The sequence below is a fragment of the Miniopterus schreibersii genome (genome assembly GCF_964146895.1).
Source record: "Miniopterus schreibersii genome assembly, chromosome: 1".
Taxonomy (NCBI): Eukaryota; Metazoa; Chordata; class Mammalia; order Chiroptera; family Miniopteridae; genus Miniopterus; species Miniopterus schreibersii.
In genome coordinates this window covers 38,735,171-38,754,269 of record NC_138101.1, presented here as the reverse complement: position 1 = coordinate 38,754,269, position 19,099 = coordinate 38,735,171, and the positions used below count along the sequence as shown (strand labels likewise).

Genomic DNA, 19,099 nt, shown 5'->3' with positions numbered 1-19,099 from the left:
TAACTACTGTCAGTATAAATGTTGATAGCTTTACCCTTTGTTAAAATTCAAGCTCCAGTGATGGTATATAATTTAGCCTGCTGACCTGAAGTAGCCAAAGGCAAAGATGCTGCATTAACAACTTCAAAGGGGGTTATAATAGTATAACCAGCAAAGTACTTACCATTTTTATTTTTTAAGTCTGAACCATCTGTAAACCATGAGAAATCTGCTTTACCTAGAGGAGTCTCCTGCAAATTGTCACAAGGAGTCAGGACGTGATCCATCAGTGTCAAGCAGTTATGATGTGCTTTATCAGTTTCAGAAGGGGGAAAAGTTGGAATAAGGTTATCATAATGTGAAATATTTAAGTGGAGAGTGGTTAACAAAAGAATTTCATAGGAAATAAGGCAACTAACCGAAAATGCCAGGTGTGATGAGAATTCAGGAGAGTTTCTACTACTTGAGGGACAAAAATAGTGAGATGGGATCCCATAACAATTTCCTCTGTGGCCTTAATGAAGTGGGCAGTAGCAGCAATGGCACTAAGGCAGCGATTTTCAATTGGTGTGCCGTGGCATACTGGTGTACCACAAGAGGGACACTGGTGTGCTGCAAGCATTTTTAAAACATGGGAAACCTAACTATTTAGTCAGCGGCACTGAACTCTTTTCCCTTAGATTGTCAAATTAAAAAATGACAACAGCCAACAGAACAATAGTTATCTGGTGTGAATGAGTCAAAATTATACCTATTTTTTTGGTAAGATTGGCAAAAAACATATTTTTTGGTGTGCTGCAGAATTTTAGTAATTAGCTAACATGTTCTGTGAGATGAAAAAGTTGAAAATTATTGCTCTAAAGCAAGGAAGGTATCTCAAGCCACTGGGTTCAATTACTGACTACAGTATCTTAGGGGTCATGGTGATCCCCATGTTTTTCTGTGAGTACTTCAAGGGCATTCCCTTCTTTTTCATGAACAAAAAAGAAAAAGGAAATCTCATAAAGATGCCCAAGAGCAGGTGGGTTTATTAAATTGTTCTCTAAGGCTTTAAAGGCTATATCATCTGTTCTTCCAATAAGATTGTATCAGGACTGTCATTCTTTGGTAAAATATATGAGGTTTTGTCATAAGAAAGAAACTTAGGATTCAATTTGGCAGTAGCAAACTAGCCCAAGGAAATCTTGCAGTCGACACTTAGTTTTGGACCTTGGGAAACTTAGTACACCATGAAACCCATCTGAATCCAGGTATAGTCATTATTCTGATATTAGATGTCCCAAATATGAAACCTGAGTTTGACAACTTGCAATTTTTCTTTAGAGACCTTTTGTCCCTTTAAGGTCAAAAGTTCTAACAGATGGAAGTTATTAAATTCCTTTGAGGAGGTATGAGAAGAAGAGCAAAAAGGTAAATCATCTGTATATTGCAATAAGATGGAACCTTTACAAAAAATTAAACCATCCAAATCAGTCTTCAGAATTTGTGAGAGATAAGAAAAACTTTCAGTAACACCCTGAGGAATTACTGTTCAGGTAAATTGTTTTCCTTCCCAGGGGAAAGCAAAAAGGTATTGACTAGCTTTATGAACTGGGATACTAAACAAGGGCTTACATATATCAATTACCATAAAGAATTTATTTCCAGTTGGTATAGATGCTAGCTTAAGAACAACGGATGTCAAGTAATAGCAATGTGGTTTATTGTTCAGAAGTCCTGGCCAAACCTCTACCCTCATCCTTTTGTCTTTATCACAGGTAAAACAGGAGTGTTACAGGGACTAGTGCCAAAAAATAATAAGGTCCTGAGTTATGTAATCTTCCATTATGGGCTTTATACTGTGAAGGTCCTCTTTACTTATAGGATATTTAATTCTGGGAAGAGGTTTTAAAGGACCAATTTGATTCTTAATAAATGGTGCACTGCGGATTCTGCCAATATCAATTGAAAATTTCTCCCATAAAGAAGATGGCAATTGGTCCAAAAGGGACAATTGATCAGTGCTTTCAGATTCAACTGTGGTACCATTAAAAATGGAACAAATAGCCCAGCTGGTGTGGCTCAGTGGTTGAGAATCAACCTACAAACCAGGAAGTAACAGTTTGATTGCCTGCCAGGGCACAAGCCTGGGTTACAGGCTTGATCCTGAGTAGGGGACATGCAGGAGGCAGTTAATCAATGACTCTCTCATCATTGATGTTTCTCTCTCTCTCTCCCTCTCCCTTCCTCTCTTTGAAATCAATGAAAAAACATTTAAAAAGTTGAACAAATAAAAGATGTTCAAAGACCATTTAATTCAATGAATTGGCCATTCTGACAGTTATCATCAAGCCCTAACATTATTTCCCCTTTTTGGGAAAAGGATACTTCAGCATGACACTTCTTTAGGATGTCTTGACCTAGTAAATGAGTAGGGGCAGAAGAACAAAGGAGAAAACAACTTGCATCTATTAAGGGGCCTAAGCAAAAAGGAATAGGTTCAAAAAAATGAACCTGTTAAGTTTTATTTGAAATCCCCACTATTTGAATTGTTTTACTCTGAGGCAGGGCTGTTTTATGACAGGGGGGTTGAATACCAAGAGTGTAACACCAGTGTCAATAAGAATAGAAATAATTTTCTTATCAATTTGAAGAGAAGCTTTTCTAAGCTGATTAAGATGAAAGGTTGAAAAAAGCCCCTGTAGTTCTTCAGAGTCCCATCATTGGGGAATAGGAGGACCTTGAAAGGCTGGTTAGAATGTTAAGGGAGAGGAGAGGTCCTTGTCTCCCCAGATTGCTAGTGGTCTGGATTTCTTGCGATATCCCCCAAAAAAGAGTTTTCTGAGACTTACATGGGAGGATGTGATATTGTAGAAAGCTTTATTTCTGTGGAATCAAACCCCTGAGTTCCCAAGCCCCACCAAGAAAGAAGTCTTCTTTTGCTTTTTGCCCTGTTAAGGGCTAAAATCAGAGCCAGTGTCCAGAATTTCCTTCCCATGTCTGCACAGTCCAATACAGCATCAAGTTAGCTTGTTTTTCCCCACTGCAGTCAATCCATCCATTGTATTTGGGGTCTGCAGTTTCACATGGCTATGGAGGAAACATGGGCAAATTCAAGGAAGCCAAGAGTGAGCCAAGAGCACAACAACAAGAGCAACAAGAGGGAGAATTATTTTGTTTATGGGATTATGTATTTCCAAATTTTGTGCGCTTGCTGTGGCCCCAGCCATTCTGGCCAACCATCTCTGTCCCAAGTTTTGACTGACAAGTGAGTACCTTCCCTATACCACACAAACTTCACTGGGCTTGCATCTATATTCCCTTTGTTGGATCTATATTCCCTTTCCCCAGTGTTTTTCAGGGAATAGGCCTGTGGTTCCCTGGGGAGAGCAAAGCTGCAGCTTCTTGGTGAAGGTGCAAAACAACATCCATCCTATCATGTCTGGCTTCTCCCTTTGCTCCTTTCCTATTATTAAAAACTGCATAACTACAATGGTATCAAGGAGACTGGTCAGAATACTGAGAACATCTGCAGTGGTTAAATTTATAGCAATCCCTTTTCCAGAGTACTGGCTCTTTTCAATAATGGCAGAAGTTTGGAGTCTTTTGTTTCACATAGGGCTTCTCATGTGCCAAGACTGAACATTAAAAATGTTGGCACTTTTTTCCTGTGGGATCCACCAGGTAGAGAGGAGGGTGGCCTTCTCCTCTCCCCACCATAGCGTGTGCTCGTCCACTGACATCCATGTACTCCAAAAAGGGGGAAACATCTGGCAAAAATGTCACTTTTCCTGCTGTGTTCAAGGCTCTCATTCGACCAGATATTGTGAACTTTGTTCACACCAATTTGCGCAAAAACAATAGCCTTATGCTGTCAGTGAACTGGCAGGTCATCAGACCAGTGCTGAGTCTTGGGGCACTGGCACAGCTGTGGCTCAAATTCCTAGAGTCTGAGGTGATGGAACTCATCCTTCTGTCCAGGGTGCTTTTGGAAATATGTGTTGTGGAGGCTGCATGTTTACACCAAAACCTGGCACTGTTGGCACCGCAGGATGAACACAACACAGAAATGATATGCCATCTGCTCTGCCCTGGCTGCCTTGGCCTTACCAGCACTGGTCATGTCTAAAGGTCATCATATTGAGGAAGTTCCTGAACTTCCTTTGGTGGTTGAAGATAAAGTTGAAGGCTACAAGAAAACCAAGGAAGCTGTTTTGCTTCTTAAGAGACCTAAGGCCTGGGATGATATAAAGTTCTATGCCTCACAGTGAATGAGAGCTGGCAGGGGCAAAATGAGAAACTGCCATTGTATCCAGTGCAGGGGACCTTGCATCACTGTAATGAGGACAATGGTATCATCAAAGCTTTGAAACATCCCTGGAGTTACTCTGCTTAATGTAAGCAAACTGAACATTTTGAAACTTGCTCCGGGTGGGCATGTGGGCTATTTCTGCATTTGGACTGAATGTGCTTTCCACAAGTTAGATGAGCTGTATGGCACTTGGTGTAAAGCTGCCTCCCTCAAGAGTAACTACAACCTTCCCATGCACAAGATGCTCAATACAGACCTTAGCAGAAATTAGAAAAGCCCAGAGATCTAAAGAGCCCTCCGAGCACCACTCAAGAAGAGATTCATCGCAGAGTCTTGAAGAAGAATAGACTGAAAAATCTGAGAATCATGTTGAAGCTAAACCCATACACAAAGACCATGTGCCTGAACACCATTCTTCTCCAGGCCAAGAACCACAAGTTCTGGGTGGATAAAGCAGCAGCAGCACTAGAAGCCAAATCAGATGACAAGGGGGCTCCAGGCAAGAAGCCTGTGGTAGGGAAGAAAGGAAAGAAGGCTGTTGGCATTAAGAAGCAGAAGAAGCCTTTGGTGGGAAAAAAGGCTGTAGCTACCAAGAAACCAGCAGCTGAGAAGAAACCTGCAGAAAAGAAACCCACCACAGAAGAAAAGAAGCCTGTGGCATAAACTTAAATTTGTTTATTCCATAAAGGTCAAATCACTTTGGACAGCTAAAGTGATCAAAGGCAGTGAGAGAAAAAAATTGGCAATCTTACTTCTCTAGGTGGCAAATCTAGAGTACTACCATACTGATTGGCTAAATTAACCAAATCTAGGGTGGGTATTGTCTCCCATTCCATCCTGGTTCTCTTAATCTCTGGTCAGTCCATTAATAAAGAATTAAAACTTATCTGAGTGGGGTTAACATATGAGGGAAGACCAGACTTTTCCTTTAAAACAACTTGAAGTCTATTATAATAGTCATGAACAGATTCATCAGATTGTTGTAAACAAGTCTGAATTTTGTTCCAATCAATAGGCTTTGGAACAGCCTTAGGAATTGCTTGTAGTTTTTGAGCAAGTTCTCTAGCTTTTTCCCCCAAAATTGAAGGTTTGCTTTCCTAATTCCCTTTTGGAATGTTTCTATCTGACAGTTCTCACCTACTGCCAAGTTTGGCCTTCATCAACTGACTATAAATTAGCTGATATAAATCAGAGAACCCAGGCTGATACACCTGAATAATAATATGAAGTTCCTCAGCAAACTTGTGAAAATTTGCAGTTACCTTAGGGAATTTCTTTACAATGGCTCTAACTTAGCTTTAGTACGGGGGACATATGAAACTTGGAGTTGTTAGTCCAGGAGACATATGAAACTCAGGGTCTGTTGAATTTTATTTTATTTTTTTTATTTTTTTAAGTTTTATTATTGTTTAAAATATTACAGATGTCCCTTTTTCTCCCTAATGACCCGTTCCACCCCGTTCCTTCCCCCTCCCCAGTCCCTCTCCCCACCATTGTCCATGTCCTTGGGTTGTGTATATATGCATATAAATTCTTTGGTTACTCTCTCCACCTCCACCCACCCTCCCTCCTCCATCCCTCTGGCATTCATCAGTCTCATCTATGCTTCCATGTCATTGAATCTATTCTGTTCATCAGTTTATTAAGTTCTTTAGATTCCACATATAAGCAAGAGCATGTGATATTTGTCTTTTGCTGCCTGGCTTATTTCACTTAGCATATTATTCTCCAGGTCCATCCACAACCAAAGGGTACGAGATTCTTCTTCTTTACAGCTGCGTAGTATTCCATGGTGTAAATGTTCCACAGCTTTTTTATCCACTCATCTACTGATGGGCACTTGGGCTGTTTCCAGATCTTAGCTATTGTAAACTGTGCTGCTATGAACATCGGGGTGCATATATCCTTTCTGATGAATGTTTCAGGATTCTTAGGATACATTCCTAGGAGTAGAATCACTGGGTCGAACGGCAGCTCCATTTTTAATTTTTTGAGGAACCTCCCTACTGTTTTCCATAGTGGTTGCACCAGTCTGCATTCCCACCAGCAGTGTACTAGGGCTCCCCTTTCTCCACACCCTCGCCAGCACATGTTATTTGTTGATTTATTGATGGAGCCATTCTGACAGGTGTGAAGTGACACCTCATTGTTTTAATTTGCATCTCTGATGATTAGCGACGTCGAGCATTTCCTCATGTGTCTCTTGGCCATCTGTATGTCCTCTTTGGAGAAGTGTCTATTTAAGTCCTTTGCCCATTTCTTAATTGGGTTGTTTGTCTTTCTCTTGCTGAGTGCTATGAGTTCTTTGTACACTTTGGAAATTAGCCCCTTATCAGATGCATCCTTGGCAAATACGTTTTCCCAGACTGTGGGGTTCCTTTGTATTTTGAGGCTGTTTTCTTTTGCTGTGCAGAAGCTTTTTAGTTTGGTATAGTCCCATATGTTTATTTTTTCCTTTGTTTCTCTTGCCCTAGGAGATGTATCAGTGAAAAGTCCACTACATGGGATGTCTGTGACTTGGTCTGTTGAATTTTAAATGGAAAAGTATTGATAAGTTCAAAGGAAGAAAAACTAAGAGAGAATTTGATGTCGGGCAGTACCCCGGGAGGCGAAGAAAGGCCTTAACTTGATCCAAGTTCTTGTCATGGAATAAGAAAGGATTCAAGAGCATTACAGAAGGATTTAGCAGAGCACAGTATGTTTATTAAAACAATAGGATGCACTTGAGAAGTGAGAATGGGCAAGCTCAGAGAATGAACCCACCAAAGGAAGGTGTCTGGGTGGAAGGTTTCTATTAAACGTGTACAAGACGGGAGAAATAAGGTGGTCCTTGACTTTTGAGCTACTGAGAGGACTGCTAATGTGGCCCATCCACATTTCCTTTCTAGATAGCAATTTATTTTTGGTTTTCTCAATTACAGGAAATTGGGGAGGGCAAAGAAGAACAGGTGGTCAGTAAATGTCACATCTATGATTCTCCAACTGAGAAGGAAAAGGAGAGGGGTAGAGTTTAAGGCCTTTGTTCCCAATTCTAACTTTCCTGACTCCTAAATCCCCCCTGAGAGATTTTGATAACATAATCACATTGGAAGATGAACTGCTGACAGTCAGTCTTCTGTTGCTGCTTCAGGCTGAGATTGGGCGTGGACCCTGCCTAGTTTGGGATTAAAAAATCTTTTCCTTCCTGATCTAAGGGCCCAGGCTCTATATCTCCTGGATGTTGAGGTATGACCTAGAACCCTGGAAGTGTCATTATCTTTACATGAAACTATTGTAACTTAGATGATATAAACTTAAGAAGATTACTCAGTTGGTTGGAGAGTAGTCCTGTGCACTAAAAAGTTGTGGGTTCAATCCCCAGTTGAGGCACATAAGGAGGCAGCAGATCAACGTTTCTCTCTCACATTGATGTTTCTCTCTCTCTCTCTTTCTCTCTATCCCTTCTCTCTAAAAACATACCTTCAGGTGAGGATTTAAAAAAGGCATGAACCAAATAGTAAAAGGAGAATAGTTATTGATGGAGTGGATAGAGCCTGGCAAAAAAAGAAAGAGCCTTTTTAATCGCATTCAAAATGACATCGGAATCTGTTTGTAGATTTTTTGATATTAAGTTAAATCTTACCTGATTTGTTTACTTATGCACAGCAGGTTTTGTTAAAGACTGCACAGAAGCCTTCATTTTTGGCTAGGAGGTAGTCTAGGGAAATTTCACCTGTTGTTTAGCATTACATTAACTAGAGAATCTAGGGAGTCTCAAATTTCCTATAGATCCTCTCTCATGTTGGTAGCAAAGGCTTCTAGGGCCCATTAGATTATGTAAGGTGCCTCATGGTAGGTGAATCCTACCCAATGGGGGCTATGATATTGCCACTTCTGTGCCTGCTAGGATTAAGCCTATGGCCCATTTGGCTCTTGTCAAGGAGATTACAGTGTGGGCCATTCTCGTGGGCTCCAATTGATCAAGCATGCATTTTCTCTTGAATTCAGAGTTGTTTTTGTAGGGGTAGGCTAAGGCTGGCAAGAAAGAGATAAAAGTTCATTGGGGCTGTAGTCATAAGAGAGCTGGTATTTAAAGTGTCCACAAAGAGCCTGGCCACTGTGGTTCAGTGGTTGAGCATAGACCCAGGAACTAGGAGGTCTTGGTTCAATTCACAGTCAGGGCACATGCCTCGGTTTCGGGCTCCATCCCCAGTACAGGGCATGCGAGAGGCAGCCTACCGATGATGTTTCTCTATCATCGATGTTTCTATCTCTCTATCCCTCTCCCTTCCTCTCTCTCTAAAAATCAATAATAAAAAAAAAATGTATTTAAAATATCCACAAAGAAAGGCATATTCTAGGTGATGTGTGGTTTAGCCAGGTACCAAAGTTGGGACTCCATGTAGGGATACTGCTACAAGAAGGAGAAAGTGGCCTCTGTTAATTTGGCATCTCTGGGCCCCATAAGGGCCCACCAAACTTGAGAAGTGTGATAAATTAGTTTCTTAGACTGGTATTTCTATCCTTCTCAATATGTGTATCTTCCAGAGGGAGGTTGTTTTTTCATTCTATTTTGGGGTTAATAATTCCTCTGGGGAGTCTTCCTTTTAAGTCTTGAGAATGACCCAGCTCCCAGGAGATACACTGGGTGTGTGAGAGGATGTTTCTGGGACAGGGAATATGATTGTCATGGTTTTGGAGAACCTGTTGAAACTTGTCGTAGATCAATGATATACTTAAGTTGTTTCTGGATCTCTGGATCAAAATATATGTCACAGGTTAAGAAGGGCCTCCCATATATCTCAAAAAGAGTTAGTCTTATGTTTGATTTGGGAACCCCTCTATACCTTAGGAGGGCTATGCTATAGGCAGGAGCTGGAGTCATGTCTCTGAAGTCTCCTGGGATAACTTTGCTAAGATTTTTTTTAGGTTTATTTATTTATTTATTTATTTATTTATTTATTTATTTTTACATTTTCTGAAGACTGAGGCCTCCATAAACTATGTAAATGATAGTTAATGTCTTGGGCTTGGGCTATTTGTTGGGTAATTTTCACCACAAAAGAAGGGTCATTGTTAGTTTGGAGGCTTTGAGGTTGTCAAAAGCTCAGAATGATTTCCTTAAAGGGGGCTTTGGTTACCTTGACTACCATTTCAGTCTGGGTAGAGGAGGCCTCTACCCATCCAGTAAAAGTGTCTATGAATACCAGGATATCACAGAAACCCTGGGAGGGGGCATTTGTGTAAACTCTATATGCCAATTTCCTCCTGGGAAGGTACACCTTGTCTAGATGGCTTGAAAAAAGAGGGGGCTTTATTTTTTATCCCTGGCTTGTTAACTGAACAAAGGGCATAAGCCTAAGTGACTTTTTTATGGCTCTAGATAGGTCTTTTTAATGAAGATTTTTGATATTTAAGAATAGGTGGCATCTTGAACTAGATAGAGTCGTGAAAGGGTTTTATAACTTTCTATTGATCCTTAGTTGAGAGCAATAGTCTCTGATCTTTCATCCACTATCTTCCATTGTTTAAGGACTAACCTTGCCTTTTTGTCCAAGTGTTTTTATTAGGTACATACCTTGGTTTAATGGGCAAGGCAATTTCTTTTAGCTATTTTAGTTGGGCCCCTTTGACGTTCCTTATAGTAGAGCACTGCTAATTCTTGGAGTAGGTTTATTGCCTCTAGTAGCCTTAGAATCTCTGGGCCATGTTTAATAGAGAACTTTTTGCTGTTAATAGACCACTCTTTCCAGATAGCAGCATGAGCATGTAAAACAAGGAAGGCATATTTGGGGTCAGGGTAAATGTCAACTCTTTTGTCTTTTCCTAGTTCAAGAGCTCAGGTCAAAGCTATGAGTTCAGTCTTTTGGGCCAAAGTTCCCAGGGAAACACTTGGCTTCTAGGGTTTCCTGGAGACTCATAATTGCTTAGCCTGCCCTCCTCCTTCTCTGATCAACAGAGCTGCCTTATTCGGTGAACTATTCTACATCGGGACTGTCAAAGGCTATGTCCTTTAAGTCAGGTCTGTTTAGTAGTTGCAACACAGGAATGCAAGATGTCCTGGATCTCAGGGTCCACTTCAGGAATTAAGGTAGCTGGGGTTAGGGTGTGGCATGCTTTTAAAGTGAACTCATGGGAATCTAAGAGAAGGGTCTGGTATTTACAAAGTATTCCTCCCATTAGCCAATGATGTATGTTTTGGACTTAAGGACATTTGAACTTGATGTGGAGTTTAGATTTCTAAAGGTTAGCCTAGGGTCAGCTTAGCTACTTCTTTGAACAAGGCAGTTGCCGCTACTGCCCGTAGGCAGCCAGGCCATCTAGTTGCCACAGAGTATACTTGTTTTGATAAGTAAGACGCTGGTCTAGGAATGCTGTGTCGGTTTTGGGTTAAGACTCTTAAGGCAATCCATTGCTTTTCTGCTACGTATCAAATAAACAGCTTTTCTAGGTCAGGGAGGCCCAAGGCTTGTGCCTCAAGTAAGGTTGATTTGAGAGCCTGGGAGGCTCAGTTTAAGCCCTGCTTCCATTCTAATGGCTCAAAATCAGGTCCTTTGATTGCCTCATAAGGGGGCTTAGCTATCAGCTCAAACCTGGAGATCCAGATTTGGCATAAACCTGCCATTTTTAAAGAAGGTTTTTGATTGTTTTTTTTTTGTCTGGGGGTCTTCAAGATTAGGAATAGCCTTGTTGTTGTTGTTGTTTTGTTTGAGAGAGAGATCGATCCCTGGGTTAGATGGTAGTCTAAATATTTGACTGTTGAGGAGAAAATCTGGCCTTATTGAGAGACATTTGTTATCCCTTTCTCCCAGAACATTAAGGACTAAGATAGTGTTATGGTCAGAGTCCTGTTTGGTGGGTCTAAAGATCAGAATGCCATCAACATATTGAATTATGGTCCCATGTGGTAGCTCTAGTTCCCAGAGACATTTTACAAGCTCTTGTCCAATGATATGAGGTCTGTCTGGGAAGCCTTGAGGAAGGACAGTCCAAATATATTTAACTGCTACATGAATGTCAGGATCTATCCACTCAAAGGCAAACAGAAGCTGACTAACTATATGAGTGAAGTGGGATGCAAAAAGGACATCCTTGAGATCTCACCCGTAAACCATTTGGCCTCATGGGAACTTGGGATAAGAGAATATAAATTGGGTACAATGGGTTGCATGGGAGTCAAAACCTCATTAATGGATTATAAGTTCAGAATCATAGGAATCTCTCCATTTGATTTTTTTTTTTACAGTCAGTAGAAATCGTGTATGGGGATTAACAAGGAATTATGAGTCCATGCTGAAGGAACTTGTAAGTGAGGTGTTTTAGTCCCCTGTGGGCCGCTAGTCTCAGATGGTATTGCTATTTATGGAGATATCTAGCTATTTCTTTTAGTTTAATTTGTACAGTGGATATCTAGGTGGCTCTCCCAGGTAGTTCATTGTTCCAGATTATTGGGTTGATAGTAGACTGTATATGGACTGGGATAAAGTCCAGCTGAGGGTTGTCTGAGTCTTGGTTAGAGACCAAGACAAATATGGAGTGGGCCATTCCTCTGGGTTAAACTACGAAGTTGAATATTAGTACCTAGGACCATTATTAAATCCCTCCCAATTGAGGGAGAAGGACATTCTGGCATTACCAGGAATTGTTGAGAAACTAGACAATCTTGATGGTGGCAGCTGAGAGGTGGGGTAAAATATTTTCTTTTAGACTGCTCGTCTAGTCCTATAATGGTACAAGCCAAGATTTTCAAGGCCCCACGTGTTTCGTAAGACTGAGTAGGTAGCTTCTGTGTCAGTTTAAAAATTAACATTTTTTACCTGTTACATCAAGAGCCACCCAGGTTTCTTCCATAGTCACAAGATGTTTTTCATTTGGAGCCACCAGGAACCCTGGGCAGCTTCACCCTTATTCAGTTAAGTCCATTATGTCCTCAGGAGTCCCCTCTTTCTTCAGAGCTGGAGACAGTCCTTTTTCCAATGGCTTGATTGGTTGTACACAGGGCAAGGCCCAGTGAGTTCTTTCCTGGGGAGGAGACTCCTAGTTCTAGCTTTTGGGGACATTGCCTGCTACAGTGACTCTACTCATCACACTTAAAACAAGCCCCTTTGGGGGCCCCAGGGGTTCCGTACTCAAGCATTTTAATGTTCCTCTGAGTTACCTTGAGGTTGCAAAGTGCCAGCAATGGTGACTACTACCAACTGAGCTGGTCGCTTGGCCTGACTAATATCACGTTGGGCCCTTTCATCCCTCTCAATTTAGTCTCAGTTGTTAAACACTCTGAAGGCCATTTCCAGTAACTGAGCTGTTGGGGTCTGAGAGCCAAATTAAAGTTTTTGTAACTTCCACTTGATATCTGACTAACAAAATATTGACCAAGTAAGGCTTGTCATCCTTCAAAAGCAGAGTGGTCTATGTTGGTGCACTTTTTAAAGCCCCCAGTCAGTCTCCCTTGAAACAGGGCAGGATTTTTTCCCTTTGAGTTACCTTTTACTTCTCCATAATTTACAGGCTTGATGACACATTTTTTTTCATGCCACTTATAAAGCAGTGTGTCATATGATCTGTTCTGGTGAGGCCTGCCTGTTCTACCTGGTAGTTCCAGGCCAGATCTTGGGCTGGGACTGAAGTTGCTCCCACCAGGTTGAGCTGCTGCCATTCCATCAGCATGTCCCTGAGCTGCTAACCAGGCCCTGTGTTTCTCCTCAGGAGTTCAGCACATGGCCAGACAGGAAAATATGAATGTCCACCTAAGTCAGGTCAAAAGACATTGTCAAAGCTTACAATTTATCTGTAAACTGATGGAGGTTTTCAGAGGACTTGACCAATTTTTTATTTTATTTTTTGTGTCTGGTGAGGTCTGTCTTGCTGGAAGGGATGAAAAAAAATCCTGATGGCTTCTGCTTGTCTGTTTGCAGCTTCTCTGAGTGAACGTAATTCGGTGGGGTCTGGGTGATAAGAGGCTCCACTTCTGGTAAATCCTGTGGGGCTGGACTCGAGTTTCTCTTGATAGTGGAAGACACAGTAGAAAAAAATGAATTTTGTTTTGTTTTAAACCATCTACTAGAAGTACTTCCACTTGGCTAGAATGCAGCCTAGTGGACTTTTCCATAAGGCCTAGAGAAAAAAAGGGGTGCACAACAGAAGGCCAAGCATCCTGACAAGTTCTCCCACTAGGGACTAAGCTGAGAATCCCCCCTCTCCCTCATCCTTACCTACCACTTGTTGAGAATGGCCTAGAAGGTTTGGTAAAACTCTCCCAGGTGGCCCAGTGCAGTCCCTCCTACTATGGGCCCATGGCTCCCCACTCTGTGGGGGTTCCTTTACTTGTCCAAGCATAGGGAGGCCACGAGAGAAAGGAAGGCCCTCAGAGAGAGCAGGTCTGTGAAGTCCCAGGTGCTTACCCCTCTATTTGGGCCAATAAGGCGATGGCCAGTTTTTAAGTATGGGATGTTTAGGGAAGGCCACAATAGTCATGAGCCATAGAATAGTCAGTAGAAGTTTCAATTTGCACTCAAACCAGATCAAGTTGAGGTACACGGGGATTCTGGAGAAAGTGTAGATGTCTGGTCACCAGAAAAAAGGAGAGAAATCAGACAAAATGTGTGTTTATGAAAGTAGAGGAGAAATAAGGCAAATTTGTGTGGTCAAACGTCCCAGCAACCGTGGGCAGAAAACTTACTCCTCCGGGGTTGGGTCTAAGGCTCTTGGTTGTGTAGGGTGTGTACTCAAGAGGGAGTCCAAGAGAATGGGGGGAGTGGGAGGCAGAGAGAGAGAGAAAGAGAGAGACCCAGACCCAGTTGAGAGTGGAGGAGAAAAATGACATGAGTTTCTTGAGACAACATCAGGAAAGGAGCCTCAAACTGCAGCTGCTCACTGCTCCCTGGTTGCAAATCTGGCAAAGTGTTGCTGTGAAAGGAATAGACCCTTTGCCTGGTTCCCTGAAAGCTGATGGTGATTGGCACCTTGGGAGGCCTCAACTTGATCCAGGTTCTTGTCATGGAACAAGAAAGAATTCAAAAGCATGAAAGAAAAATTTAGCGAAGCACAGTCAATTTATTAGAGCAATAGGATGTACTCAAGAAATGAGTACAGGTGACCTTGGGGTTGAGATGTCCTGATGGGATCTAAGTGGAAGGTTTTATTAAAAGTGGGCAAGGATTGAGGGGAATAAGGTGTTACCTAGCCTTTGACACCAGTGGGGTGACTGCTGACATGTCTTGTCCTTGTCTCTCCTTTCCAGGTAGCAATTTCTTTTTGGTCCTCTCAATTACAGGAAATTGGGAAGTTGGAAGCGAGGGAACAGATGGTCAGTGACGGTCACATCTGTGATGTTCCAGCCAAGACAGAAAAGGGGATAGGTAGAGCTTGAGGCCTTTGTTTCTTATTCCAACATTTCTGCCTTAGATTCAAGGAAAAATGGCACTGAAGGTCAAACAAAGGGTAAAGAAGGTGGTAGTGGAAGGCACGATGATACTGGAGGTGGAGCTTGAAGCAAAGCATTTGAGGAGGAAGTGTGTGCAAGCTGGAGGAGAACCCTGAGGCAAAGTCTTTGTAGAAGAATAGGGCAAATCTGAAGATGGAGCCTAAGACAACGGAGTAGAAGGGAAAGGGCAAGAGAACACTGCAGAGAAAAAGCATGTGGTTTCAGATGCCATTTTCTCTCCTTTCAAATTTTCAGCAGCATCTGTTAACTTTAAGACTTTATTTCTCAAAATGCAACTTCAGATTCTTTGTCTCATTTGGAAGCCTCAAAATACCATTCAAAATAGCCATTCCACTCAGTTTTACCAACTTTAGTGCTATTATTTGTCCAGTTTGGTTTTAAGAAAATTAAGTTTAGGAATCTCAAAAGTTCCTAGAGTGGCCACTAATTTTCTGAATTACTTTCAGTGAGACCTGTCCATGTAATAAAATATGCACATGAAAATTGCCTGCAGCTTTTAACCAGGTACTTGGCCAGAGTCCCTGGTGGAGGAGGGATGGTCTTAAAATATTTAGATAGCTGAGATCCCATTTTTCAGAGGCTTTTCTCTAGAGCATAAAATCCAAGAAATTTACAACAATTTGAGCAACCTACAGGTAAGACACCACTCAGCCTCACTCTAGAACATTCCAATCACAGAGGACTAGGCTGGAGGCTAAAAGCCAGTTCTAGGGAAATAACCACTCCTGGAGAGTCCAGTTATAGGCTGAGCTGAGTGCTAAATGAAACTTTTCTCAATGAGACAGCACAGTCTGACACTGGGCCAAACTGACTAATTTTAGTAGAAATAAGCTCTGACCCTAAAGGACAACCCGTTTCCAAAGAAACCAAGCTGACTTACAGACAAGACAGACAAACAAGCAAGGCCTTTTAACAAGAATAGGAATGATGAAAAATTCTAAAAGATTTCCAAATAAATCCTGGAGAGCTTCAAAACCCAAAAAAGTAGAAGCTCAATTCCAGAAGACGACTCACCATAAGCTTCTTTTTTTTATTGATTTCAGAGAGAGGAAGAGAGAGGGACAGAAAGATAGAAACATCAATGATGAGAGAATCACTGATAGGGGGCCTCCTGCACCCCCCTACTGGGGATCGAGCTGCCCCCTACTGGGGTTCCAGCTACCCCCTACTGGGGATTGAGCCTGAAACCAGGGCATGTGCCCTGACCAGGAATCGAACCGTGGTTCATAGGTTGACGCTCAACCACTGAGCCATGCCAGCTGGACTCACCATAAGCTTCTGAATGGAAGACCAAGCAGTGAGCCAAAGCAGCTCTTTGCGGGGTGCCAGCACTTGGTTGCTTACCTGCTCTGAAGCTGTCCAGGTTGTTGTTCTTTTGGAATCTCAGATGAGCTCCCAAAATGTTCACTGAAAAATAATATAGACTAGATATTTCATCACTAAAAAGAGTTTATGAAGATACAGCAAGCCTCATGCACACTCTGGCCTGGGTGCCAACATCGACAAGTATTTATATCAGGGAAAAAGGAAGATAAGGGAAGGGGAAGTTAGAACCATAGAGCTTTATTATAAACATAGATTTCTTCCTGTGGAGTTCTCTCATGGAAGGTTCTCGCACTTAATGCAAAAGTGTCCATAAGACCTAGCTTTTCCCATAGACCCTCCCTATTGATTATATTTCCTTAAAGTTCTAGTTAGTCTTTATCAACAGAAACAATGGACAGGGCTTGCTTCTGGCAGAGATAAGCCTTTTAATAAAAAACGTATGTGCCTGGGGCATGACTACTCACCATGACCTGCACAGTTAGAAATTTATAATCAGGTTACCCTGTGAGGTTACTTTCCATAGAACCTTTTTTAATCTACAATTCTTATAAACAAGTCATAAATCTGCCAACAGTTCTTTCTTTACCTCTGTCCCTGACCTTTGAAAAAGGTAGACTACAAACCTTACCTGAAATAAGAGGATGTGGAGGAATAAATTAGGATCCAAGATGAACTCCTTTCCTAGGGTGTGGCTGTGTAGAGGTTCAGAAAAAGTCTCTCCAAAATGTGCCACTTTAGCATGTGCATTATTTTAAGCTGAGAGCTATCAAGTTCTGCAGACTTGATGAGAAACTTTTCTTTCATAAAGAATTTAAGTTAGGGGCTTTGCCCATAATAACTTTTTATGACCTTCCTATTGGGCAAGACAAACTACTAATTTCTAAACATCTGCTCTTCTTATCATCCTGCCATGGCCCTTTAAGACCCCGTAGAAGCACCTCCTTTGGGCTCAGAATGCCATACATGCCTCATTTTAACCTGCTGTCCCTTAACCTCTCCTATATGCGAGGTTTCTGACTTTCTCATATATGTGGAGTTCCAATGCGTATGCACATATTACATTTGGTTGCTTTGTCTTATATATTTGTCTCAGGTCTATTTGATTATTAGACCAGCCAAAAGAACCTTGAGGGTAGAGGAAAGTTTCTTTCTCCCTCACAGTTGGTGCTGTGAGCTGTATACCTCACTGGCTGGGCATTGCAGTAGGCAGATCCTGGGACCTCTAGCATGTTAGCCAAGATAATAATTCTTCCTAAGTTGGGCAGCCATATCTCTACCTGCTGAGTTTATTGAAAGCAGAGTGGTGAGAACCCTTTTTTAAATTTTTCTAATTTTAGATTAGCAGGAGAAAAATATTTGTGGAACTAGTTTCTTGGACTTAGTGAGTTGTGGTTATTTGGTATATATATTCATGGTTTTGTTAATTCTGTTTTTCTCTATCTCTGCCTGGTGTCTCTCCTTTCATCTTGTTACATGGCCTGAGAGGTTAGTCATTATGACCAGTGAGAATATTTTCTTTGGTCTCCACCATCTGGAAGATGTACTTACAAGGGTGCATCTGGTGGCCAGTTGGATAGGCTGCCTTGGTTAAGAAATAAGAGGTTTATTGGTCTTCTTTGTTCAGCCATGCCAACTAGGGAAGTTTGTCATAGAGACCCCAGCCCATAAAGGGTCTTTGTAGTTTTAACCTTTGTTGCTTGTTAGTACTAGAAAAATCCCATTCCAATAGTGCCTGTCCTGTGCCACAAATTAGTGGGCTGCTGGCTGGTGGTGAGCCACATTTTTGTGGGAGACCAGAGTTACATCATTCTTATCAGATTCTTACTGCCTGCCTTCACTCCATCTGAGGATGTTTTGAAACAGACATCTAGGAATCTTCTTGACCGGCTGCCTTCAGAACTCAGAAATTGGGATTTCTGCTCTAATCAATGACCACTGATTTTTTTATGTTTCCATAGAGATGGCTCTCATTAAATACCTGATTGCTTGAACCATTGGCTTAACTTTGGGAGCCCACCTACATCACTGCCTCCTGAAATGAGAGTGGTTTAATGAGATATGAACCATCTATCAACCAACCCAACCTCTGGAATGTGAAACTTCTTAGGAAGTTTCAGAGGAGAAAACGTAGGGATTCAGGACAGGTCTCCCCAAAGTGTATCACTTTGGCATGTGAATTATTTTGAGCTGAAGGCAAATTCACAAAAAACTTTTACTTCTTCCTTAAAGAATTTAAATTAGGAGCTTTGCCCATGACAGGAGTTATCACTAGAAATAACTTTATAACCTACCTACAGGTCAGGAGAAACTTCTAATTTTTTTCTTTTCTTTCTTTTTTTAATAAAAAACTTCTAATTTCTAAACATCTTCTCTTCTTATCATCCTCCAATAACCCTTTGAAACTCCCCCCAAAACTTAGCTTATCCTTAGCTCAAAATGCTACATATACTCCTCCTTTAACTTTCTGTCCCTGAACTTCTCATGTATGACTCTCATGTATATGGGGTTCCCGTGCATACATATGTATTAAATGTAGTTATTTTGTCTCATTGGTCCTTCTCATGCAGGGATTCAATGGGTTTGTTTCTCTTTCTTTTTACTGTTTGAAAAGGTAGCTTTATTGTTATTCAGGTGTGGTGAAACCAGCAGATCAGGAGACCATGCCACTGGAAAGATAGTTGGTGATACTTGCAAGTCCCAGGAGGAGGAGGGATGCCATGGGGGCCATACAGGAATGCTCCGGTGGGTGAGAAAGTAGGGAAACAAGCACAAGAGCCTATTCTATGGTTTCCACTGGAAGACAAGGCAGAGCCAGCAGGCCCAGGACTGGCTGTTGCAAATAACTCCAGTAGCTCTGGGCAGAGGGGATGTCCTGGTTGCCTAGTACCTGCCCTGGTGTGATCACTCCTCTGTTACTCTCTCTGAGACCAGGCTAGCCAGGGGAGGGATAGTCCCTCAAGTGTTGGCAGGGCCTAGATATCAAAGCATCAGAATGCAAATGATAAAAGACATGGTCAACACATGTTCAAAGTACAGGCCTCAGTTTCCCCATCCATGAAGGGAGGGTCCTGGGTGGCCCT

The 19,099-nt window shown here is 41.8% G+C and overlaps 1 pseudogene across 1 annotated transcript; it reads left to right on the top strand.

Moving 5' to 3' along the window:
- The first annotated feature begins 403 nt into the window (after window positions 1–403).
- LOC308563661 (large ribosomal subunit protein uL4 pseudogene) lies at window positions 404–4,933 on the top strand (annotated as a pseudogene). Its single transcript has 2 exons — window positions 404–586; window positions 3,647–4,933. The product of its transcript is annotated as a large ribosomal subunit protein uL4 pseudogene (transcript).
- Window positions 4,934–19,099: the final 14,166 nt, after the last annotated feature.